The sequence below is a fragment of the Nelumbo lutea genome, chromosome 2 (assembly GCF_056320005.1).
Source record: "Nelumbo lutea isolate HS-2025 chromosome 2, American lotus-T2T, whole genome shotgun sequence".
Taxonomy (NCBI): domain Eukaryota; kingdom Viridiplantae; phylum Streptophyta; class Magnoliopsida; order Proteales; family Nelumbonaceae; genus Nelumbo; species Nelumbo lutea.
Window position 1 is genome coordinate 8409649 of NC_142685.1, and position 27134 is coordinate 8436782.

Genomic DNA, 27134 nt, shown 5'->3' on the forward strand with positions numbered 1-27134 from the left:
AGATGAGAGGGGGGGGGGGGGTGTCAGTATGAGCTTTGTAGGGAAAGGACCCTCATTCTTCCCTCTTTCCTATCATGTGCCCCACCTTAAAACCACTCAAATCTCTCACTTTGCATGTTTGGCTGGTAATATAAAGCAGGTGCAAACTATGGGAGTGTTATAGTAATGCACAAACTATAAGGGGTGTTTCGGTAACTACAGAAAACTACAGTAATGTCTAAGTAAACTACCCTCTTAAATAATCAAGAAAAACGCAATATTACATTATTACCCGAGCTGAGAATAAAACCGTGAAACCGCCTTTGAAAAAACTAGCATTCTATTCAAGATCAGATCAGATATCCTACTGTTTAGGGCTGTCAATTAACCAGATAATATTCCAACCTGACCCAATTCAATATGAGTCTATGACATATAAAAGAGGTCCAATTTAATCCAATAAATACTTTTGAATCATTAAATTACCATCTAATTTATTCAAATTGATTTTGATTCGGATGAATCCAACCCGAACCTTGTATATTGACATCTAGTATTCATTCCGCTCAACTTGGAAAGAGTGTAAATCCAAGGTTTAGCATCCATGTATATAAGGTTTTATACTGTACGTACATAATTTATATTTACTCTTCCCGAACTGAGACTTGAAGACAAAAATAGGTCAATCCGTCGGCTGTGGCATAAGTTATCAAGGACAATCTTCATGAAGAAATCTAACGATGGTTTGATCAACACAACACCGACGACTTCAATGTAGTGGCAGCTTCGTGCTTAATTTTACAGCTAAAAAGTATCTTGTGGGGAAGCTTTTGGTTATGGTTATGGAAGTTCACATCCGGGCTGTGACTAATATCATTTCGTTCTTCACTGAACATATAGACTTTACTCTTCCTTTTGCACTATACATTGAGATCGTCACCGCTACTCCAGGGGGGATGCACATTAATTTTTTTTTTAAGCCATGAAATGCGAATTTCATTAGTCCATGCTCAGGTTACAAGAATAGAATCAAATAATTAACAAAACCAACCAAACAAAAGAATTTAACACCCGAGATTAATTAGAACATGCTGCTAATAAGAAGATGTAAACTGAGCACTGAGAGTAGACCACTTCTGATGCATTTGCAGACGTGGTAAAATTCAGACACGTCAACACAGAGGAACAACTTTTTCCAACAGAGGTGCAAGCTGAAAAAAAGAAAGCGCAATTCCCGTAATTAACCACATCCAATGTCAAGCCAATCATACCCGGAGATCTAATTATCAAAAAGCGCAACTTGGGCGACTTGTTGATGATTTTCCTTTTCTAAAATTTGAATATGTCTAGGTAGAGGTGTAAATATATATTTGGATATGTCCGGCATGGTGTATATATATATATATATATATATATATAATATAATATATAACTAATGGGGATCCGACTGGATTTTTTAAGAGAAAGCTAAATAATTGAAAGGGTAATATAATAAAATATTCTTTATAGTCTCAAGGATTTACTAAAATTTAATATATGGTTGGTATTTTACTAAAACACCACTTATAATTTGTAATGAATTTAATCAATGTTCCATTAGATGATAGTGGAAAATGATAATGTTGACCCTAATGTTTATTTAAATAAATTTAATTAAAAGAAAATAAAAAAATACAATTTTTAAGACATAGGCAGCCACTCTATTGGCTATATTTTGTCAATTTTTTTATACAAAAAAGTGTTAAGTGTATTTTTGGAATAAAAAATCATGGGTCTAATGGCAAAACAAACACTCCTTAATGAAATGTTGGTTAAGTAAATAAGTTATAAAATATATGGGATGTTTTAGTAAAATGAAAACTATAAGGTAGGTTTAAGTAAATATGTAAAACTATATGGTGTGTAGGAATGACAATGGGACGGGGATCATATTCCCCGTCCCCAACCCCAATTTTGAAATTAACCCCATCCCGATCCCCAACAGAGATGGGTTCCCTGTGGGGACCCGAATCCCCAAAATATTTTCAAATAATAGTATTTTTTTTAAATAATTTTATTTAAAATAAATAAAAATATTAAATTATAAAGAATGATTTAAATATGTTTTGATATATATATATATATATATATATATATATATATATATATATAATATAAACAATATAATAGTATATTTAAACATTTAATATATATACAATCGAGGTCGGGGGGCGGGGTGGGGACCTCAATCCCCATCCCTAACCCCGACCACGACCTCAACCATGGATTCCTATTAATCCCCGCCCCGCTGAAACAATCCCCATCCCCAGCCCCATTGGGTCGGGGAAGTCGGGTCCCCGTTGGGGATGGGGAAAATTGCCATCCCTAAAAGCGTGTTCTAATAAATGACCCTAATAGAAACACATAGGAATATACGATTGTTTTATATTTTCAATTTTTTAAATAATTAATAATTATTCGTATTTTATATACTACTTTTAATAAAAATTTTATAATACAAAAATAACAATAGTTAGGTTTATTTATCAAACTGATGAAACCGACTACTCCGATTAACTCGGCATGAGTTGGTCGGTTTTCTAGTATTTTTAGGTTGGCTTTGGTTAAAAAATTTCCCAATTCGACCAAGTTGGATCCGTTTCACTTTGGCCACTTGTAAACTGACCAAAATCGAACAACCTAACCATGGATATATATTAATATTTTATATTTTAAATATAACTTTTATTATGGAAAAGTGGAAGTTTTCTCATATTTTTTAGTCTAAAATGTTTTATATAATAAAACTAATTTTTAAATTTATTTTTTAATAAATTCACTATAACTTTTAAAATTGAATTAAATTTTTAAGTTTAAATATTTTGAACAGACTAACCAAACAAAAAAATTGACCCAAGCTGATACAACTTGATTGGGTTGGTTTTCATAAAAGGTTAGTTGGTTTAAATTAACCAACTCCCTAACCAGACCAGGTCAATTTGGTTGACCAAATAGCCTACAACTGAACAAAACCAACTCATGAACACTAATAATTTCAGCTAAATTAATAGACTTATCTCTGATAAATAAGAATAGTTTAATCTCCAATAATTATTGAAATTTTGTACCAAAAATACACAATTATTGAAAATATATTGATAATGAAGAATACAATAATTATAGAAATTACAAAAATACAATAAATACTAAAAATATATTAACTTTGTCAATAAATAGTATAACCTCAAATAATAGTTTAATCTCTAATAAATATTAATAAATAACTTATAACAAAAATACAATAAATACAATAAATTAGATTTAAAATTTTCAATAAAAGTAATTTAATCTCCAATAACTATTGAAAGTCTTATGTTAAATAACAAAACAAAATAAATTTATACATAATCAATGAAAATAAATTTATCACAAAAGATAATAAATATTAACATTAGTATATATAATTATATAATAAATACAAATTAAGAGTTAAAATTACTACTCTCTACTTATTACTTGATATAAGTGAAATAAATTATTTACAATATTATGTAAAAATATTAAATTATTATTAATTTCAATATTATGTTATAACTATTTTTCTACAATTTTAGATTTTTTTTATATTTATTACATAATTTCTCTATTTTAACTATTTAAGATCTAGTTATGTTAAATATTTTATTATTTAAAATATTTAGTTATTTAAATACTTAAATAATATGTAAAATAATTGAAATTTAAAATATTAATTATTTATTGAATTTAATTATCCATAAAATAATAATTTATAGTATTATTACATAATTTTATTATTAATTTTGTAATATATTAAATTATTATTAATTTTAATATTATGTTATAATTATTTTTCCACTTTGAAGAATTTTTTAAAATTTATTACATAATTTCGTTATTTTAATTATTTAAAATCTAGTTATGATAAATATTAAGTTATTTAAATTTATAATCTCGAAAACATTTAAATTATTTAATTTGATAATCCAAAAAATATATAATTTAAATTTTTTGTACATAATTTCGTGATATATTTTGTAAAAATATAAAATTATTTTTTATGTTTTTAATAAATATTTTAAAGTTATTATATAATTTTGTTAGAATATTTAAATATTTCTTACATTTTTAATCCAAACTTTCTTTAGTTAAATATAGATAAAAAGTAGGGGAGAGGATAAATAGGAATTAGAGATAATTTATGAGAGAAACTCTCTACTAGATTACATATAATTTTGGAGATAAATAGGAATAGAGATAATTTTGGAGATAAATAGGAATAGAGATAATTTTGGAGAAAGTGGGGGAGGTAGTTTAGGAGTAATTTTAGGAGAAGATGTTATTTAGGTTATTTGAAAAGTGCATCTCGTTGGTTGTTTCAAAAATGACATGGAATAAAAAAATAAAAAATTCAAAAAAAGGAGAAAATTTCTTGACCGCTTTGTTTTAATACACACATATATAAATATATATTTTGATAGATAGATAGATAGATTATATAAATTATAATTATATAATAATATATAGTATGTATTATATTAATAAAATAAATATTTTTTTTAATTTTATTTAATTATTGCATATATAAACAATTGTATACATCAAAATTTATAAAAAATAAAAAATTTAAGTTTTTTTTTCAGTTTTTTTAAATAAATAACTTTGGCTCGACCCACAACCTGGCCTGGCTCAAGGCTTGACCCACAGACCAGCTTGGCTTGGCCCGCGTGGGTTAGGGTCAAGGACCGTGCCGGGCTGGGCCGATCCCCCAAAATATCTCAGGGTAGGGAGGCATGACCCAGTAAAGGTGTAAAATGGGTAGTGTCGGGCCGGCATGGGACAACCCACCTCCGATCCATGTAAAGTGTGGATCGTGCCACCCTCCCAAGGATAATTTGGGGGGTTGGCCTAGGCCATAGGCTAGTGATGATAGTAGAATTTATCATATTTTTATCCCCAATTATTATGTCTTTTATACCAAATTAGCATCTAATTGGACTCATATTCATGTTCAAGGCATGAAAGAAGGCATTAGGAGCAAAGAAAGACAAATCAAATGATTTTTCACTATTTCAACATCATTCAGTAATCTAGGCCTAACTCACATATCCGAAATCCAAATGAGATGATTCAAGATCCACTGGAAAGATAAGAGAAAAAGCCACAACTTTCATGTTTTGGGCTTTCGCATATTCGGCCTGCATCGAAGTCAAATCCAGGCCCAAAGTAGGGACAAAAACGTAGGAAGGCCCAATCCGCAGTTGAAGCCCAACTTGTAGAAAAGCCTGGCTGAAGCCCAACTGGCTGAGGAGGTCTAATACGAATCCAAGAACAAGAAACTGAGCAGAGTCCTTTCAGATCTAAATTTTTTATGTAATCTTAGAAAGATAAAGGATTGAGTTCATTAGATAAAAAGATAATATTAGAGTTGTGATAGGACTTTCTATTCTTATAAAGATCAACTTCAAGAGGAAGTAGGAGACCACCCCCTCCCCTTTAAGCTATATAAAGGAGGGGGCGGACCAGCTTTAGGCATCCCTGAATCACTCAATTTCTGATTTGAATCAAGAAGCAAGGAGCAATCAATCAAGAAGGGATCAAGAAAAGTTCAAGAATTCAAGAAACTTCAAAAAGAAAGTGGCATCAAGAAGAGGAGATCTCAACACTATGGGCGAATTCAAGAGTTCTTTCTTCCCCTTTGTTTGCTTTAATTCTTACATCATGAACTGATTTGTTTCTTGTTAGGGCTATGGAAATCCTAGCCGTGTTAATGAATATATTTTTATCTTCTTGATTTATCCAAGATTGTGATTTCCATATAGTCTATGAATTATTATGCTTAATGCAATTAAGAGCTTGGCCACCTCTTAATTGATTTGGGTTATGTGAATGAATTGAGAGAGGAATTCACATAATTGATAGAATAATTCATAGTGTGAAATGAATGGTATATAGAGATATATATATACATGATTCATTTGAATTTAATGGTTTTCTTGGGCTTAATGCACTTTCATCTTGAGAGCTCTACTCGAGAAGTTGAAGGGTTACCTGATGGGCGTAGGTTTAGTATATTTCGAGAGAGAATATTAAATCAATTTGGGAAAATCTCAACTTATGGGAATGACAATTAGTCTTGGATAATCGGATCCATCAATATTCATTACATTGGTTAGGTGGACCAAAAGTCTTAGCGATTTCATCATTTGCATATTTGATTAGTGATCATCCTTGTTTTTACTTTCTTTGCTCCAGTTTTATTATCAGTAGTTTTTGCTCAATTCCAAATTTCGATTGTCCAAATAATTAGGGAAAACTGTGATTCTAATACTTATTTTGTTAAATCCCCGTGGGAACGATATTATTATACTACTTGATAACTAATACACTTGCTAGTGTTATATATTTATAGCCACAGTTAGGCCTTGAGCGAGGGCCGAACTACACCAAACTGTTTTTTTTTTACAATTTTTATTTTTATTTCTTTTCTAAATAAAACTAAAATATTTAACTGTCCATTGTGAACTATTTGAAAAAATAAGAAATCTAACAAAGAAATGAAAAAAAAAACACTTAACCAAATAAAAAGTGAAAGAGACAAACACTTAAAGTGAATAACAAGTTGGAAGAAAAATAGGAATTTTATTTCATTTAAAATTGAATGATGTAATGTTTAGATGAATGAAATATGAAAATTAGAAAATGGTATAAATTAATAAAATATAAAAATACAATATAGTTACAAATTGAAAATAAAAAATTATGTTATTAAAAAATATCAAATAAATTAAATAAAATTAAAACAAATTTTACAATAATTTGAAAAAATGCTATACAACTATTGAGTATACAAAAAATATTGGCTTCAATATTTTCTCTTATTGTTCTTGACTTTGATCATCTGTTTCAATTGAAACATGAGGTGTAGTGTCATGCCCTCCTTTGTCTTGTAATCTATTTTCAACATCCAATCAATCGCACATCTACTTTCATCATTCATACAACTTCTCTTGTCGTCCAACACCCTAATATCTACATTAAAACAAGACTCCAATGGAATTGTAGGACACCAAAGGGGTTAGTAGATCATGTGCCATGGCAGCGAGAACTGGATAATTTTTTGCATGTTCACTCCACCAAGCTAAAATATCAAAATTATTTGTTTCCTCTGAGACGAAGGAAGAATCACCTTAGAGTAGAAAAAAATTCTTGTAAATAAAAATTAAGTTCAATAAATGAACTTGTTGTCGAGGCAATGGATTTTAGCCTCTTACTTATTAAATAAAAAAAGTTTTTCTCTTCCACTACTCGACTCAAGTTCAAAAGTGGAAGATGTAGTTGTACAAGTTGTAGAATTTTTATTATTCCTTATTATTTCAGATTAATATATATATATATATATATATATATATATATAAACTATACATTTCAAATAATAAACCATACAATTGCCCAAAATATTTATAGGGATTGAAAATAATTCAATTGCCTTAAATGCCCTAAAAACTAATCTTTTTTTTTAGTTAGAAGGGGTATTTTGGTAATTGTAAAGTTATTTACCACTTTACCCAAAATGCCCCCAATTTAGCTATTATATAGCTATCGGGGGGCATTTGTCTCATTCTTTCTCCCCCCAAAACCAAAATACGTAAATATTTAGTTGTCTATAGCTGTTGTGGGGGGGGGGGGTGGTTCTGTAAAAAACACCCCAAAAAGCTGAAACTAGATGTTGGGGGCCCCCCAAATGGCTAGATCATCGGGCGGGCCGAGTGTGGCCTGTGGACCTGGAATCCCAAGCCAAAAACAGCCTGGACCATCGTGTTGGGCCTGGCACGACACAATTTACACCAATACGGCCCATGATGGCTCATGGGCCAACACAACTAGGTCCACACTTTGCACATGCCGCGTGCAGGCCATGTCGTGCCCACCCAGCACAACCCGTTTTACACCTCTATGCCCAGCTCCAAGGCCCAAATTCAGATACCGTGAAAATTCTTCAAATAGAGTATTTGACTTACACTTAATTAGGTTGCATTTGGCGTTCAAGGATTTACCTCCTTTTTACCATTAAAATGCTCATTTGGATATTGAGTTTTTAATCTCAACAAGGAGATAAGTCCTTAAAACAAATGCCAAAATGTAGCCTTAGGCTTATTCATGGGCCAGCCCAAAACATATTGGGCTTGGAATGCTTTTTTTGCCAAGAATGGCAATAGGGTGGATTTGGGGAGGGTTTTGTAAATTCTAGACCCTATCCACCTCCCTAAACCTCTCAACCTGTATCCAATGCAAATCCGTATTTTTGAGAATCCAAACCCTTTTTGTACATTAAAATGCAAAACCCTCCTTGACCCTACCCTACCTGCATTCAAGGGTAAGGGTGGATTGGGTTTAGAACCTACATCTGATTTCCTATTATTTCTTATTATATGTAAACAATAAATAAATAAAATAACACAAATAAGCAACAAAATTTCCATTTAGTTGACTAATATGTGAAAAACAAAAACTATCATTTATTCTACATATAAAATTCAAAATATTATTAAATTCAACACATAGTATATGTTTTCCAACAACATGCGAGTTGGGGAGGGTTGGGCTTAGCCTAATGCTATACCCTACTCGTACCTGTACAGGTTGTAGAATCCCAAAACCCATACTTTAAGCAAAAAAAACCCACTCTGTCAAGACGAGCAGGAATAGATACCCACCGGGTAGGATAGAAATTGCCATCCCTACTTCTTGCTTAAGGGACATACATAACCGATCGTTATTTTTAGACCAGTCCCAAGCATCTTAGTCATTCAAACATGCCCATAATGGTTTTTGATGTTGGCGGGAATGCTAAATGTTGAGTCATTGGGACTCGCTTAATTTATACAGCCATTATATCCTATCTACGTGGATTTTTCCACTGTCGTATCTATCTATCTATTTTTTAAATTAAAAAATAAAACATTATTTAAATATTTCAATAACTAAATATCTTAAATAACAAAACATTAAAAATAGCTAAATAGTTATATAACAAAATAGTTAATATTATGTAGTAACATTAAAATAAATAAAATTCAAATAATGAAAATGTTAGAATATTTTACATATTATTTAAATACTTAAGTAAAAAATATTTACAATCACTAAACTTTAAATAGTTAAAATAACGAAATTATGTAATAAATTTTAAAACAAAATCTTAAAAGTAGAAAAATAATTGTAATATATTTCATAAATATTCATATTAACAATAATTTTATATTTTACAAAATTAATGACGAATTATGTAATAATAGTACTAGTTATAATTTTATGGATTATTAAATTCAATAAATAATTAATATTTTAAAATTTTAAATAATAACATTATTTAAATAACTAAATAATTTATTATTTTACAAAATTAATGATGAATTATGTAATAGTAGTACTAATTTTAATTTTATGGATTATTAAATTCAATAAATAATTAATATTTTAAAATTTTAAATAACAATAATATTTAAATAACTAATTTCACTTATATCAATTAATAACTATAGAAAATAACTTTCAAAAAAATAATATTTGTTAGTAATAATTTTACAATAATAGTGTATATTCATTATATATTTATACATATACTAGAATTAATTTTTATTTTAATTTTAATAATTATTTATAAATCTATTTTTGTTTTGTTATTTAACAGTAAATTGTCTCCACGGTTTCTTCTAATAAAAAGGTAAATTGTCAAAAACTCACTATGACTTGTCAGCATTTCTCTTAAACTCACCATGACTTTTCAAAACCTCTAAAAATCCCATGTCAATGAACTTTTATTTTCCAAAACTCACCATCTGTTAGAGGATTGTTAGTGTTCATTGACATAAGTTGTCCACATCAGCAAAAAATACAATGTTTATGACCAAGCTACCCCTGAATGAGGATTCGACCTTATTAAACATATTTTTATGGCTAAAATGCCCTTATGTGCCCGATTGCCTTGTACATTTAATGTAAAACATCAGAAATTGTAGAAAAAACTTGGGAAATAATAAAATAATAAAATAAAAATATAAAAGAAAAACTGTAAAAAGCATTAAAAATTGCACAAAAATCAGAAATATATTTTCAGCCAAAAATAAAAATACATAAAATGATAAAAAATAAAAAAATGTGTTTCAACTAAAAAAAAGCTAAATATTGCAGAAAAAAGTACAAAAAATAAAAATTCACAAATATATTTCGACCAAAAAATTGGAAATTACAGAAAAATACATAAAATTATAAAAAATTAATTCAAAAATTATATGTTTCAACTAAAAAAAATCTACAACAAATAATTGCAGAAAATCATACAAATTTCGAAACTAAAAAAAAATCTAAAAACAATATTTATGAAATTACAGAAAATCATACCAATTTCAAAAAAAGGTGGAAATTTCAATGAACGATGAAAAATTAAAAATGAAAAAATATATATTTCAGTCAAGATTCAAATAAAAATGAAATTAAAAAAAAAAGAGAAATTTTGATAAAAATATTTTAAAATTGCAGAGAACACAGAAGCTGCCTCCATTAAGTAGCGCTGGCTATTGCTAGTGACCCTGTAGACTAGCACAGGACAATGCCGAAAAACCATAATAATCATCGGAAAGGTCTCTTCATCGAACATCTTCCTTGCCATCTTGTCGAGTCTCATATGGAGGGTTTCGGTTGTAGAGTCTCTGTCATTGCTTTAATGGCACTCCTTGTCGTCTTCTCTACCATTGGACCAGATCTCAAGGTGTGTTCCTTGGCGAAGAGGGAGGAGGTGGGGTTTCAAAGATGAAGATGACATGGTAGAGGAGAGGAGGTTTCAAAGAGGAAGAGGAACATAGCGGACAAATAGAGAAGGGGCTCTAACTACGTGGGCATCACCGCCCCTTGGAACAAAGAAGGGACTTTTACTGTGGGCAATCGTCACAAAGGGATGCGGTTGAGCTTCTCGAGCAAGGAACCGGGTAGCAGGGAATGGAGCAGACGAATAGAGAGAAAGAGATAGTCAACGAACCCAATGCTATTAAACACCGACGGAGACGGTGCCGCAGGGGCAACATTTCGGTTAGGACAGACTGCTCTCTGCTCTCGCTACCACAGTTCCGACCATGCCACATCACTGCAGTGTCTCACCGTTGAGAGAACAACTGAACCCTGCTTTGCTGAACAATCGGTCGTCGTTTTTCTCTTCTTCCCCGATGAATGATGATGTTACTGCCATGGGTTAAATATAAAAGGGGTATAATGGTAACCTACTAACATCCGTTTAAGTCTATTTAACGTCAAATTACTGATATGGTATTTTTGGACGTTTTGAAAAGTTATGGTGCGTTTAAGAGAAATGCTGAAAAGTCATGATAAATTTTAAATAACTTCCCTAATAAAAATGCAATTACTTAGGCTTAGTTTGGAAGAAGTACAAATATAAATATATAGAATGCAAAACTTTGTATTTTGTATTATTTTCTATGTATTTATATTATATATATTTGTATTTATACTCTTTCCAAACTGAGCCTTACGAACAATAACAGCAGGCCCAGTAGAAATAATAGAGGGCAGTGGGAGAGAAGAGGAATACTTGAAAGAAAGGGTGGTGGGTTTCATTTCTCGAACTCTGTTTTTGTTTTCAAAAATTAAAACAAAGTTTGTTTTATTTCAAAAACTAATACACGTTTTTGTATCCAATAAAATATTGGTTTTTAAAATAAATACAAATTTTTAGTATATAAATCATATGATTCATGGAACATGAAATTGAATAATTAAATAGAAATATGTTTTTGAAACCAGATTCAAGAATATGTTTTTTATTTTAGTTTTGAAAACAGAAAATAAATACACAAACAAGAACATGTTTTGTTTTTTGTGTTTTTGTTTTAAGAAACAATATATTTTCAAACCACATGGTTTGATTTATTTTCAGAACCGGCCTTAGCCTGTGTTTACTTTGAAGGAAAAAGTAAGGAAAGGGAAAGGGAAAGGAAAAGGTAGAAAAACTTTTATAAACCTTGTATAAGTTTTCCTACCTTTCTCTACCTTTTCCTTCAAAATATAGCCTTATACAAATGGACGGTCCCCTCGAAAACTTTCTGCACTTGAAGTGATTTAAATGTGTTGATGAATTCATCCAACCCAGATTTATGTTTGGGCCATCAATTATTGGGCTGGGCTAGGCAAGACTTCTTGGTTTGTTCATTAAGGTGTTCCTGGATAACATCGAGATGTCTCTAAGAAAATAAAGAAAACTTCAATTGCTGCCTGTTCCTGTTGCTTGATCAAACTGTTAACTAGCACAAGACGGTCACTGAGTCACTTTCTCTCACCACATTTCTTGATAAGATCGGTCATGTGATACATCATTGACACTGATGGTCTGAGACTGGAAGATCGATGGTCTGGATGCACTTTGGAGGAGAAAGAAAGGGGGATGTTTACTTCTAAATAACATAAAGCACAAATTTACATACTTGGACAAATGGAATGGAACTTATTAATTAGGTGGTGCGGGAGCCAAGAGGTGAGGAGAGCCTACTTAATTGTAAGTTGCAAGTGTTGCAAGTGCCCATGTGGGAGGGCTTTCACGCAGTGGCTTCTGGCTTTATGAGGCGAGCCGCACTCGCAGCAATATGGTCAGCCTAAAAGTTATGTTTGGTGAAAATCTCTTGAAAGCCTAAATATGCTTTCATTTGATCAGCTCAAAAAATAGTTTTTTGATAAAGCTTGTATCAGTAAATTCTTTAAAGCAGCTCAATTAAAGTTGAAAGCCCTCCCAAATGGGTCCTAAGTAAACGCTAAACGATTCCCTTTTTTTTTTTTTTCTAAGGTTGAGTTAAAAACTAACCAAGCAAATTGCATTTCGTTTAGGCTATGTTTGATTTGAAGAAAAAGGTAGGGAAAGGAAGGGAACTTGACACCCATTCAAGTTTCTGCTTTAGGGAACTTTGTTACCTTGACCAAAGGAGGAATCTAAGCAAAACAATGAAATCTAGGGTGAGAGCCATGTACTGCATAAACTTTGCAGTTTGTGTAGGAAAACATTCTTTTGGGCATAAAAGGACAACACATATAACACAAGCAAAGAGCAAACCAACATGCTATATAGAGGCCGTGGTCCTTGACACCCATTCAAGTTTCTGCTTTTGTGGCATTGAAAGATATATATATATATATATATATATATAGTTTCTAAAAAGGATAATATAAACATAAGATAATAATAGAATAAATTTATATTTGAACAGTATATATAAACTAGTGGGGACCCATGCGATAGAAGGGAAAAGATTGATTCGGTTATATCACCATCTAGTCTTTATCGATTAAGAGTATTATTTCAGATTGAAGCACCCCATCTCGATATCAACCCTTTGAGACTCGACAATAAGTTTCTCTCTTTATTACTTCTCTTTTTTTTGAAAAGTGACTCAAAGAGTGCGTGAGACACCAAATTACATCCGCCCCTCAATTCCTTAAGTCATTTTCGTCAGTTGGGTCATAATTGGAGTTTTGGATCGTTTTTACTCTATTTTTTTCATCCCAAACGACGCCTAATTCAAGCATGTCGAACCAATAATCCATAAAACCAAGGTGCGAAGTTACAAGATCACTTCCGTATGGAGATGGTAAACGGCATTTGCTAACTCAACCCATTTGTTTTTTGTTCCCAACCTTCCAGTTCCAGTTTGGCATTCCAGCACGGCCCATTTCTAAAATTTCAATTTGTGTTGCCATTTCAGTTTAATTCGGGTCGAGTAATGGGCAGCCATTTTAAACTATAACCACCAGTATTTCCTGGGCTCAACCCAGGAAGAAGGCCCACTGATTGTTTGGGAAATATCAAACAAGTCATACATTTACTTATTTATTCATTTGTCTCGCGGCTCTACTAATTATATTGGATCGATAACACAGGGAGTGATTTTTTGATTCGGTGCATTATTCCCCAATCCTATTAAACAATGAGAGACTAAACAAATATTTTATGATACAGTGCAATATACAAATTTCTTTTGCAGAGGACTCCACTAGTGGAAGTAAGATTCCTTATGGGAGATAATTATGACTCTAAGCCATTATTTTATTTGTGAAAAGCCTTTTTTTAGTTAATTAAACAAGTAGTTAAGATAGAGAAGGCTTTCTATTTTTAATTGCATAAGTTATAAAATCAGTTAATAAAAAAACGTACGATTCCTTAGAACATCATTATTGGATAAAAGTATTAATTTAATCAGTGTTGGGTCTGGAATCCAAACACGCAATAAACCCCATGACGTCCAATATCAATCTCTCTCTCTCTCAATAATATGAGTATATGATATGAGATTAAAAACACACAAATTCTCAGTAGACGATATAATAAGGGATGACGTTGCAGGTGGTGTTGAAACTTGAAATTTGAAATTCGAGAGAGAGATTCGAGGGAGCTCGTGTAAAGCAAGTTGGATAACGTACGCTATGTCTTAAAAGGAGAGTGTGAATCTGTGTGTGCGTGACTACTGACTAGATTAAACAAGATGGTTAATGGCCAATTAGGTGGTAATGCTGTATAAACTTCTCAGTATAACAAGGCAGAACCGGATCGGATCGAATTATATATACTGTTTTCCGAGCGTGGAAATGGTTCAACAGGACTGCTAGTTCTATGTTCTATACCAACTCTGGGTTTTCAGCTGTGGAATGTTGATATTCCCAACATCAAATTGGTCCTTTCCTCCCCCAACGATGAAGAGCATTGGTTCATCCATGGATTTCCTTCCATCCACTTATGGATTTTGAAATTAATTCTTGCAGAACTGAACCGACCAATATAATTCACCATTCATCACCAATGTTCAGTTAGAGACACTTGAAATTTGCCACGTGTTTTGTTTTTTTGCTAAATCAGCAAGCTAGGTCGACTACTACTTGTATTGTGGATAATATCCAAACCCGATCGAATCATTGCCTTTGTTTCAAAACTGACCATTAAGCAATGAGGGGAAGCAAGGAATGTACGTATTTAATTAATAGATATTTAACTGCATTTAGTATTGTGGTTGCATAGTTTTGAATATCAAATTAAAGTTGGGCTTCTGGCCAACCTAACAAGAAATCAAAAGGTGCCACCTTTTACTTGTACTGGTTATCTTTTCTACAACTTAGCCAAGCTTTCTTTAATACATCTATTCTTTTGTCCTCTTCTCCCTCACCTAACTAGGGTAAGTCAGACAAGGTGAACAGCGTGTCTGGTTTTAAGTCAGCAACCTCCAAAGTACAAAGTAGTCTCTCCCTCTTTCTCTCTCTCTGTTATTAGTAATGTAAATTATGATCAACATTTGCTTTATCATATATCGATCTTTATCCACATGATGTCCCACCATTAGTTTCCATTTGCTTTGAAAAAGATATCCTTTTATTAGTTATTAAGTATTCATATCAACTTAATAAATAATGATTAAAAGAGTGATTCAGTAGAGGCTGAGACAGGCTTCCCGTGTAGCTTAAGGGAATCCTAGATGGAACAGCTCAGTTTGGATATCTATCTATTATCATATATAGTAAAATTAAGAGAAACCTTGAATCTCTACTTTCGGTTGGAGCTTCGTCAAGAATTAAAGTGGACAGCATTGGAACTTGGAAGCCGTTAGACTTGCGATTGGTTTGAGATTTGATGATGTAGTTATAGCCGAAGCAGACTCAGAATTATGATAGAAACAAGTCATTGGGGACAATTATCAACATCCAAACAATAACATTATATTTGGTTAAGGGAGAGAGACCATTATGACCGCATGTGCCCAAAATAAAGGTTTTTAAAAAATGTACCCGAGACTAAAGCTACCAGGCTATCAGTTCGGATCTGATCCACACACCGATCGCACAGCACAAATCAGTCGAATTGGAAACATCTCGGGATGTGCTGTGCCTGTGAAGTCGGTGTGAAGAGCGCTCTGTGAGGAGCAGATCTCAACTCCCAGGCTACCACCCCACGAACCAAAACAAATTTCGGAAGAATGACGAGGCACTCTTTCGTGGTGGGCCTCTTTGCTAAGACCTAACACTGGTTGAATTGAATTTATTTCTTTTACAATGGTTTCAAGTTCGTGAATCATGTGGGCTTTTTAGCCTCACTTTATTAATCTCTGAACCACAGAAACAATATTACTTCGAACATGTTTTCTGCGTGGAGCGTATATGGCTTGACTAAGACTCAATCGTGGATTGGTTTAATTTCCATCACGACCTCTTTCTATGAAAAAAAAATACGTATGCTAGAAATTTAAGATAATAAAAGTTGACAAAAAAAAAAGATAATAAAACGTGACATACACAATAGGATGTGAATATGATATGAGAGGTTTGTCACAAGATGAGAGATGTTAGTTAAAATGATCCATACAAAGGAAAAGACGAAGAGGATTTGATGGGCACTCTCATTACCCTGTCTATCACACATCAGTTGATTGATTTAGATGGAAAATAAAAGGGAGATGATCAAGGTAAAATTTCTGATAAATTAGGTTGTGTTTGAATAAACTTTAATATTTGGCCTTTAAAGTCTAGCTATAAGTATAGAGGTCCATTTTCACGCCTTATTTATTTATTTATTTATTTGGAGCTCAAAAGTGTTCTACCTTCGTATTATAGTTTATCTAAACGCAATTCTTACCAAACAATTTTTTTTTGTCTTAAATTTATCATTTATAGTTCAACACTCAAAACTAGAAGGTTGTCTAAACAGAGCCTTAGCAATGCGTGAATTATTTATCTTGTCTAATATATTTACCATGGGATATATAAATTGGATTGCTAATTAAAGATAACACTCAAGTATTTACTTGCTAAGTGTTTATTGGATAACAATTACCTAGGCAATTGTATTTACCCATGTTCTTTTATTTTCAGGTAAACAAGGCAATAACTGTTTTAGCCATAAAAATCTATTATTAAAAGGAACATGTAAATTTGTTCCATTCAAATATTGACAATTTTTCTCTAGGTGGAAAAGTTATTTATCCACCCAAGAAAATGAAGTTTCCCTGATCCCCACATAAATCAAAAAAAAAAAAGATTCGACTATGATATGGAAAAGGTATGATATCCGAAAAACAACTAACCAATAAACTAGAATCATAAACATGCATGGTAGCCAATTAGGTGTGATTTATCAAAATTCATGGGTAGGTTTTGATTGGTCAAACCTCTTTCTATATCATAAATTCTCCCAAAAGAAACATAAGTTTCTTGGTCAATAGGAATCAAAGTCCCATTTACCAACTTTTTCCCCTCCCAAAATCCAAAAAAAAAAAAAAGAAGAAGAATGCCCCCTTATATATGACTATGCTATATATACTCAATATCGGGGCCGGGTGGCCATTAACTAGTGAATATATTAAAGGAAATCCCTTAGGCTCCATTTGATTTGTTGGAAGATTTAGGTGGGATGGGAAAGTGTAAAAATTTATACTTCCATTGTTTGGTTTCATATATGGAAAAATTATGGAAAATCACCATTTCACCCAAAGGAAGATAGTAGTTCGTCGGCGGAAAGCACTGGTTCTCTGGTCGATTACTGTTGAATAAAAATATTCAAGGAATATATGCAACAACCAACAAGCACAACTCTTGTGGGAAGAGCAGAAGCTTTGCGCCTTCGTCTAACTCTCTCTCTCTCTCTCTCTCTCTCTCTCTCTCTCTCTCTCTCTCTCTCCCCCTACACAAGCAAATCCACTGCTTTTGAAACTTGAAACGATACTGAGAAATCAAACGAGTAAGATTTTGTAATGGAACTCTTCTGCAAGGTTGTGCTCGTTCTATCTCTTCTTGTAGTTTTTGTGGAATCTAGTTGCAATACTATTGATAGGAAGTTGATATCGAAAGCCTTTCACTATGTAACTGGATTTGACATCTCGCTGTTGGAATCTAGGGATGGAGATTGCTTGAATCCTCCAATTAAGGAAATAAGGCTTCCCTCGAGAAATTTGAATGGATCTGTTTTATGGAATTTTCTTCGGAATTTGACGCAGTTGCAATATATTGATCTCTCGGACAATTCACTGAAAGGGTCTATTCTAGCTGGGTTTTGGTCTATGCCGAGCCTTTTTGAAGTCAATCTCGCAATGAATCAACTTGGAGGCACTATTGGTTTCGAGCCCATGTCGAGAAACACTTCAGGTTCCTCTTTGTCGTCGATTAAGAAGCTAAATCTATCGCACAACAGGTTCACCAAAGTGATTCTTTTAGGATTCTTGAGCTTGGAAGTGCTCAACCTGTCGCATAACGATCTCAGCGTTTTGCCTTTTTGGTTGGAGAAGCTCGTGAAGCTCATGTCCCTCGACCTCTCAAGTTGCAATATTTCAGGGAGCGCCAAGCCTATCACCAACTTTCGCTTGTTACAGTACCTGGACGTCTCTAACAACGCCATGAACGGTAACTTCCCATCTGATTTTCCTACGCTTTTCAGTCTCAAGTTCTTGAACGTGTCTGTAAAACCAAACAACGAAAGGGAGTGGCTGAGAGGGAGGAAGGGAGTGGCTAAGAGGGGGTGCCACCATTGTTGCTCTGCTTCTAGGTTCGAACGAGGAAGGGGAAGTACTAGACGATGAACGAAAGAAGAAGAAAGAGAAGAAGAAAGGAGAGAGAGTGGAAGGGAGTGGCTGAGAGGGGGTGTGGCCACCGTTGCTCTGCTTCTGGGTTTGAACGGGGAAGGAGAGGTAGCAGATAGCCGCTGCCCTTCGCACTGGTTTTTTGCCACCGTCACCTCCTTTGCCCCTCACAGAGATAACTAATGGTAACGGGGAAGGCACTGGTGCTCTCCCTCCTCTGTCTGACGTTGTTGGTACCTGTAACAATGATTTCTCAAAATTTTCCATCGGAGTCGTACAGTTTTGGTGCGAACCCAAATCCATGATTTGGAATCTGACATCCCACATTTTTTCTTATCCCATTCCTCTATTTCCCTCCAAACAAATGAAAGAAAAAAAAAATTTAAAATACTCCCTTTTTCTCATCCTATTCCACAAACTAAACGAAGCCTTAGATAAGAGAATTTTCAATCATATATGCCACCATATCCCCACTTAGGAATAAAAGCCATGCAGAGCCACGTGGCCTGAGTGTCCCACTTAAAAAAAGTGTAAAATATATTTTAATTCAAAATAAAATATAATTAACTCAAATTACAAAAATAGCTCATGTCCATTAATAAAAATCAAATATAATTTATTTTCTCATTTCATAAAAAAATTCGACGGAATTAATGGAATATATGTTAATTTCATGACCCTGCTGAATAGTTCAAAACTTGGGACGTGGATAGTGAATCCAAAATAAAATATGTATTTATAGTTTATTGTTTATTCTACATCTCATTAATTAGGTTGGACAGAAGAAACCTCTAGCAGGCAAATAAGTCTCATCAGCCCACGTATGTTCCACATGGTTTCTCTCAAGACAGAAAACCATCAAAAAGGATTATGTAGGTTTGGCAGGTTATCTTTTTCCACTAGGGTCGTTTTAGTTAGTTACCAGTTTTACAACTGAAATAATATTCCTGTCTACACGAATTCTACTAACAATACATTATCTACGTGCATTGAGAACATCTCCCATGTAAATGAAATGTTCTTCATATATGAATGCTGTGTTATGTGGGTATGGGCAGAGATCCGGACTCGAATTAAAACCCAATTTATAGGGCCCACCATTGATAGACTAGCTATTCTAGTCCATTTTGGCATTTTTGTTTTGATGGGCAGTTACTCTGGTCCTTACTACTTACGTTGTGGACAGCTTCTTTGAATGGAGTAAACAGTATAGTGTATTGGGTTTGGGCCCACAGTACCCGCCGTTGGATTTTGGAGTTTCACCAAATTGTCATGCTGTTTGGATGGGATGATTTATCACTTACGTAAGAGAGTGCTTGCGCCAAAAAAAAAAAAAAAAAAACAAACAAACAAACAAAAGAAAAACTGCCATGTCCCATGATCGAATGATTCTCTCCATTTCTGATATATGCACCTCTCTCTAGAAAGTCTTTAAAGGAATTTCGAGACAAAATTTCTCCACCATGCGAACATCTGCGGGAAAAACAAATTTCTGTAATGATTCTATTTTGTAGTTAACATAAATGGTGGGGACCCACCGAATGGGGCGGTTGATGATCATTTCAATGAGGAACGGACGGTAAACTGTGGGGCCTATACCATGATACTTGTTTCCTTGATATATAGTCGTTATATGTGAGCAGAGAATATTTTATTAGAACTACCATGTCTGAAAGTCATCCAACTCTTTTTTCTTGGTGACTTCACAGGCAAGACTAGATCGAAGTTCATTTGGTCAATGTTCCAGGAAGGATCAACATCCGCAACATAGTTTGATCTAGAAATTACATATACGGATACATGGACGACCCAACTAGAAATTAGATAAGTTTCTTCCTCTGTTTTTCTAGGAAATTTTGAGGAAGGAAGAATGGTCGTCCGTTAGTATTAGGCTATTAGCTCCAGCCTCCACGATTATTGCATATTAGGGGGGATTTGGTATTTTTATCTGTCATGCGTACGATCGATGGAAATATAAAAAAGCAAGTGTAAAGTGTAAACAACAAGTTAGAAGTCATGGATTTCAACTCGTCACCGATTAAACAAATTATGGATTCATTTAATATTTAAATAAATAAATAAATAAATAAATATATATATATATATATATAAGCAGATCCAAAGAGACGAGAAATTGAGGAGATTGGAGATTGATTGAATTAAGTTTGAAAGGACAAAAAGCAGGCCCAGATACAACTGTCGACACGCGCTAGATCCGAGCATAGGTCCTACTTCACGTGCCCATTTACCCCCTTTCTTCGAAGTTTATATGGACACGTGTGATTCAGCTTGAGTATTTGACACGTGTCTCCATCTCGATCGCCTCAACGGGACCACACCCTCCCCTTTCTACCTAGAACCAGGTGAACCGTCCTCCGTGTCGCGACAAATTTTGAGCCGATGAATGAAAAAGAAGGGTAAAAAATAGAGGAAAGAAGGAAGTTCTTGAATCTTGGCTCTGTAGCGATAAACGCTGTTAAAATTACTGAAATAGCCTCGTATGGTCAGAAAACCTGAACTAATTATAATCTCAACTGAAACACGCTACACGTCGTCAATTCAAATTGCTCCAACTGACGTGGTACTATCCCTTGATCTTAATCGCAGAGCAGCGAAGCCCATAACTTCCCAAATACTGATAGAAAGGAGGCAGCGTTAGTTACCAATTAAATGGATCGAAGATAGATCTTATCAAACAACCACAGAGATTACGGGAGATCTGGTGGTTGCCGTTGGACGGGAAGGTTTGGATTCTCCGCGTATTATTAGGTGGTAGGTTCAGAGTCCAGACTGACTCAATTCCTCTGGCACTCTAGGCAGGCTCTAGCAATGGAAATGAAATCAGGATGAGATGCACCGGATTATTGCGCCTTGAATGGATAAATCATAAATCCTACGTGTCATATCCGTAGAATTCTATGGGTTTTTTGGTAACTTTACATAAACGAAGTTATGACAGAGAGAGAAGAAGGGCGGAAGGGAGTCAAGGCCAAGGGACAACCTTATCCGTTTACACCTTTTATAAAAGCAGAGCAGATTAGCAAAACGAAGAATATAGAGAGAAGGGAGAAATTCTCAGAGGCTCAGAAGAGAGAAGGGGCAAAAAGACAGAGCCCTCATATTAGTTCTTGAAAAATTTTCACTATGGCAGCCAGAAAGAGCTACCTCCCTAGACCCAGTTATCGATTTATCGGCGGGGATAAAGATAAAACGATTAGTTCCGATACCATGTTCGAATTCGACGAAGCCGACCTGTGGAATTTGAATCACGCTGCCTCGCCTGAGTGGAAGAAACCAATAACCAATGTGCGTGCAGCGAAGAAATCGGGGAAAAGGGTCGAGAATGCTGATCGGGGTGGTGGAGCAACTGCAACTTCGACGTCGTTGCCGGTTAACATACCCGACTGGTCGAAGATCCTCAGGGAGGATTACAGGGACACTCGGAGAAGAGAGAACGACGACAACTTTGACGACGAGGACGAGGATTCTGAAGACAGCAGGATTCCTCCACACGAATTCCTAGCAAGGCAATTTGCGAGGACCCGAATTGCTTCCTTCTCTGTTCATGAAGGGATCGGGAGAACCCTGAAAGGTAGGGATTTGAGTAGGGTCAGAAACGCAATCTGGGAGAAGACTGGGTTTCAGGATTAGCAGCAAGTACACTGAGAAAAAAAAAGAGAGACAGATAGAGAAAAAGATAGAAATTTTATAGGAATTTTGATGCCTCCATGGTTCCATCCAGTTCTTTGTTTTTTTTTTTCCTCCCCTTTTTTTTTATAGGCTGTTTTTTCCCCGGTTTCCTTTATATCACCTTCCTTTTTTGAATTTCTTGGTGACTGGTTTGAACGAATCGGCGGACAATTCAAGTTCGAGCATGAAATCGTCTAACTTAGGGATTGTATTTGAATTTCGAGAGGAGGAAACCTGAAGTTCTCTTCTGTTATTGTTTCTATGTGTAAATTTCAGTCTTCTGGGATCCATTGCTGTTTCTTTTCTTTTCTGTCCGGTTTCGAAACAAAGGAGGGCAGTATAGTAATTTAGGGAGGTATTTGGCTTATTAGCCACCTCATATCGTTGGGTCATTTTAATGGTTGCGTACTTGGGGTTTTGGGGGGTTGCGACTTTGCGACCTTGCGAGACAGAGAGAGTGGCAGGGTGGTAGGTGAGAAAGCTACAAACCACTCGAGACGCGAGGATTCTGAAAGTTGTTCAAATTACACATTCACCCTTCTTCCCGGACTGAAAATACATGATCCGGTGATCCAGTGAGGGTGGGTGGGCCACTCTGATGAACCAACCAAAGTTCAAAAGCCCAAAGGTATGGACGTTGGATTGTTTTGTTTTGTTGTTAATCACCAAGCTTTACAAAAAATGTTAATAAACACTGTAAACTGTGGGCGCCAAGCCGCCAAGTGAAAAAGGGGCAAATCAAAATGACCCCAACCAAATGGGGATCAAATCCGCCAAATGCCCAGTGTTGAAACCCCCAGAGGCTCAATTAGCAGAGCTTTTAGTTTTTTTTTACTTTTTTAGTAAGAAATCTTGCATATTTGCATATTTTGGTAAGAAATGAAATGTAACACGAAAATCTTACTGGTGGGGCCGGACTTTTCATTGTGCTTGGAATTGGATTAGTGGGAAGGACAGTTTTGTCATATCAGAATATTACTTTAAGAGGAAAGCGACGTTTCGAAGTTTTTAATATTTGAAAATAATATTTTTTTTGTGGGCACTGTTTGGCGAGTACAAATTTGTCGTGTTATGAGGAATATCACAATGGTGTGAGGACAAAAATTCCGGGCCACAAACACAAAGCGTAACGCCGGGCTTGACAGGAAAACGTAAGGGATTGGGCAACCGTCCGTTTTAGCTGATGCAAAGGAGTAATTCAAACATCTGTGGTGGGGTTAGCGATGTGGACGGGTAGTTGACCATAATGTATCACCATACCGCAACGTTCCGTCAAGGTCCCCTCCGTCCTTGGCTCTTTGCGCTATTCATTTCTAATTTCTTTCCTTTTCTTTTCTTTTTTTTTTTTCTTTGTACTTCCTATTCTTCTTCACGAACACAGTCCCAGCCCTGGAATAGGAAAATAGGGGGCGAAAAATAACAATGCAGCAGAATGAAATCCTTGACGAGGGAATTTAGTACCTTAGTCATGTATGCATATTTTTTTAGGGTTCTTGTTCTTTGGACATAAACGTAGCTGATGATTGGTACAGGGCAATAGAAATCAAGGCGATGGGGTTTGAGCATTTGATGAATCTCGTTCAACCAATGGAATTATGTCCACCAATGACCACAACGACCCAACGCCAATGGTGCAGATGCATCACCCTTAAAGCCGATTAAGATTCGAACCGATTAAAAACCAGAATGCTCAACTGTTCACTGATATAACGGTTAACTAAGAAGTAGTTAGCCGGTTCTACTTGCAAAGCTGTTATTTTACTGAAACCTGTGTGCACACCGGTTCCGATTTTCATGGTCCAACTGTCTAATCCGTTCCGATCTTACATCACACGGACTTTGTGGGTAAGGCTACCAACAGGTTGGGTCTTGGCCGGAATCAGCTAGAAATGGAACCGACCAAAATGAAATGTTGAGTATCCAGACCCAATAGTGTTTTGAATTTTTGGATCCGGAATCAGATTGATCAGTTCTCAGTACAATTGGGTTTGATTTGACAGATTTAATTATAATAAATAAAAAATAAATATATTTTATATATCAGATCGGGTTTGTATCAGTTTGGGATTAAATAAAACCGATTCCAAAGTAATAGTAATTAGGACCCTATATCAAAACCTGGAATCGATCTGTCAGTTTTAGTTCCCAGAACCAGAACCGGTTTGTGGGGACTTGCCTATGGCTGTGCCTATTATTAAATTTAAGTTTCAACTGCGGAAACTGCTCACTGCCCTAGTTTACAATTTGACTTGTAATCATTTTATCAGCTAAAGCAAGGTTGATCCGGATGGTTAGACCGTTCTTACTAAATCCAGTCAATGTATTAGTTTTATTTCAGTCCAATTGTTATTTTTCTAAAAGCTGTCGAATTGGTCAATAACATATTGATCCGGGCGATTAGACCATCAATCATATGATCCGAACAAAGTATTTTTTAATTTTTTAAAACAGTATAAACTGATCCATTCAAACCAGAAGATAATTCATTAATCCAAAAACTGGTGGCAAAAGTGATTTCATTTCTGAATTAATTTTTAAACATTGAATCAAATAGAGTCTTCCAAAAGAAAAAGAGGGGAATATTAATTGACCGGATGGCATAGCATCCATCGGCCACTGACCTACTCTGCAGGACATCTACATCTTTGACTGATCCACTATGCTCACTAAAAGGGAGAACAAGGCATTTTCTTTCTCGTACCAAAGTTGCAAATTACAATTTTGAACATCTCCAATCTCCAACGGGGGTTTTGCATGAAAATGGAAAAAAAAAAAAAAGGTAGAAGGAGAGTGGCTAAGAAAATTAACGAGGGAACGGAGATCAATTACTAAGAGTTTTGCTCAATTGCTGCATTTTGTATTGTTTTTTTAAAGTCCCACTAGCCAAAAGGAGGAAGGGGGGATTGTCAATAGAGGGAAAAAAAAGCCAAGTGGTAAAGTATCTCCAAATACTTAATGAAACAGATAAATGAAAAGAGATACATTTTCTGAGCCTTTCTCTGCCATCAATAAACATCCCAGAGGTTTGGAATCTGCATTGCGCCAACTATTCTGGGTGCTAAGATTCTAGGAACTGACATGCATGGTAAAGTGTTGGCGTTGCAATTTCTTACAAAATAGAGGTGCTCAAGACTAGAGCTCTTCTCCAGGAAATTAAGTTGATCCAGATTTAGTTGAAACCTCAATACTCTGTTTCCCTCTTATTTCCTGTGAAACCTCCTAACATAGGGACTAGGTTCAACTTATCATAATACACCGGATGACCCCTCATCGATAAGGAAGGCCTTATAATAGAAAAGGATTAATCCATATTATAATTCTTTTTTGTGATTGTTAGTTAAATTTAACTGCATAATAATATAATAACAACTAAATAGTCCTTGTCGAGTTGTACAGCTTATCTCATCCAGGTTGGCCGTCCTTATGCATGGTTTACTAATCCTGCAATATACTCACAGATAATATATTCTAGCTGGATTATTGTACGCTTTTCTTTAAACTTGGCAAGTCCATCGAATAACAAGGGCCCAATGTAAGCAAGGTCCATCAAATAATGGTAGGTCGTGTCTGCTTCTGCCCTTCATCATAATGACTCATGAGCATTCATGGGCTGATGTCCTCTACCCAGTCATGCAGATACAATGAGCCCGGAGAGATGAATAGCTATCATTGGGTACCGTTAGATCATAGGTGCAATATTTTATGGGGCAGCCCTGTGATGTTTTATTGCAAGAGAAGAGATGGACCCAAGAGGCCATTCTAATGGGGGGCGAATATGATCCATCACTGGATCACTTGGTCAAAGAGGTTTTGATATTAATGATGCGCGATTCGGTTGCTTTCTGCTGGAAGGCAGTTTGGATGTTCGATTGTTTTGTGGCTGGGTCGAACTGTAAGACAAAAAGATTAGATTAGAGTATTCTGGGGTGTTTTATTCGGTGTGGGCAGTCTGCTGCTTAAATTAGTGAAGGAGGTTTTGAGAGAGTTGATATCTTTAGAATAGTAGATTGTGAGAGATAAACCGCACGTACCTTGTGAGGTTGGAGGTGAAGTCTTTATATAGGCGAGTTATCGTGGACTTCACGATGCATGTCCACGATCACCGGCCCATCTAACCTGAAGTCAGTTCACGATCCGAAGATGGATTTCGAGTAAGCTGATAAGGCTAATCCAGGTCCGTCCAATTCGGGCAAGATGAAGATAAGATCCGTTGGTATACGATGTGATTTTGAGGAAATCGGAAACAGCTGGCTCGCTTCTAGAAAGAGGTTACGTGACACCTCGACAAGTCGGTGAGTGTGGCAAGATGCTCGGGCCTTGGTCTTGGCTGAGTGACACAAGGTGCCTGAGGTGACTAGGACTACTGAGGTGTCCAAGGATGCTGAAATATTGCCAAGCCATTGCATCGCTCCACTTGCCATCATATCATTGGACAGGCCTAATTATCCCTTATCAGATACCATAGTTAAGCTGTTAGGTGAGGTCCCTAAATAAGTTTTTTATTCTCTAATTGTTGTAAAGGAAACCATTTCTCTTGACCTGTTTTGGAGTTTTTTCTTCTTTAAATTGTTATGGAGTTTTAGTTGCTTGTTTATTGTCAATAATTAAAATTTTTTTTTCTCAAGTACCCTCACGAAGCCTCTCTAACAACTTTAATCAGTTGTTTATATAATATAAATAGAAACAGAATCCAAACCAATCTGTATCCATTCCTTCAAATTTCTTCACCAGATTTGTTTATTATTTGGGATAGCGGTTGTATCCAATGTAAAAGGGACGGGAAACAAAGCTTCCGCTTTCCACTATAAAAGGTGCAGTCGTGCAGAGGAATCACACAAACTTTTTAGATCGAAAAAT

General features: G+C 34.9%; 1 pseudogene; it reads left to right on the forward strand.

Moving 5' to 3' along the window:
- Positions 1 to 21624: 21624 nt before the first annotated feature.
- On the forward strand, positions 21625 to 22565 carry LOC148868416 (protein S40-4 pseudogene; annotated as a pseudogene).
- Positions 22566 to 27134: the final 4569 nt, after the last annotated feature.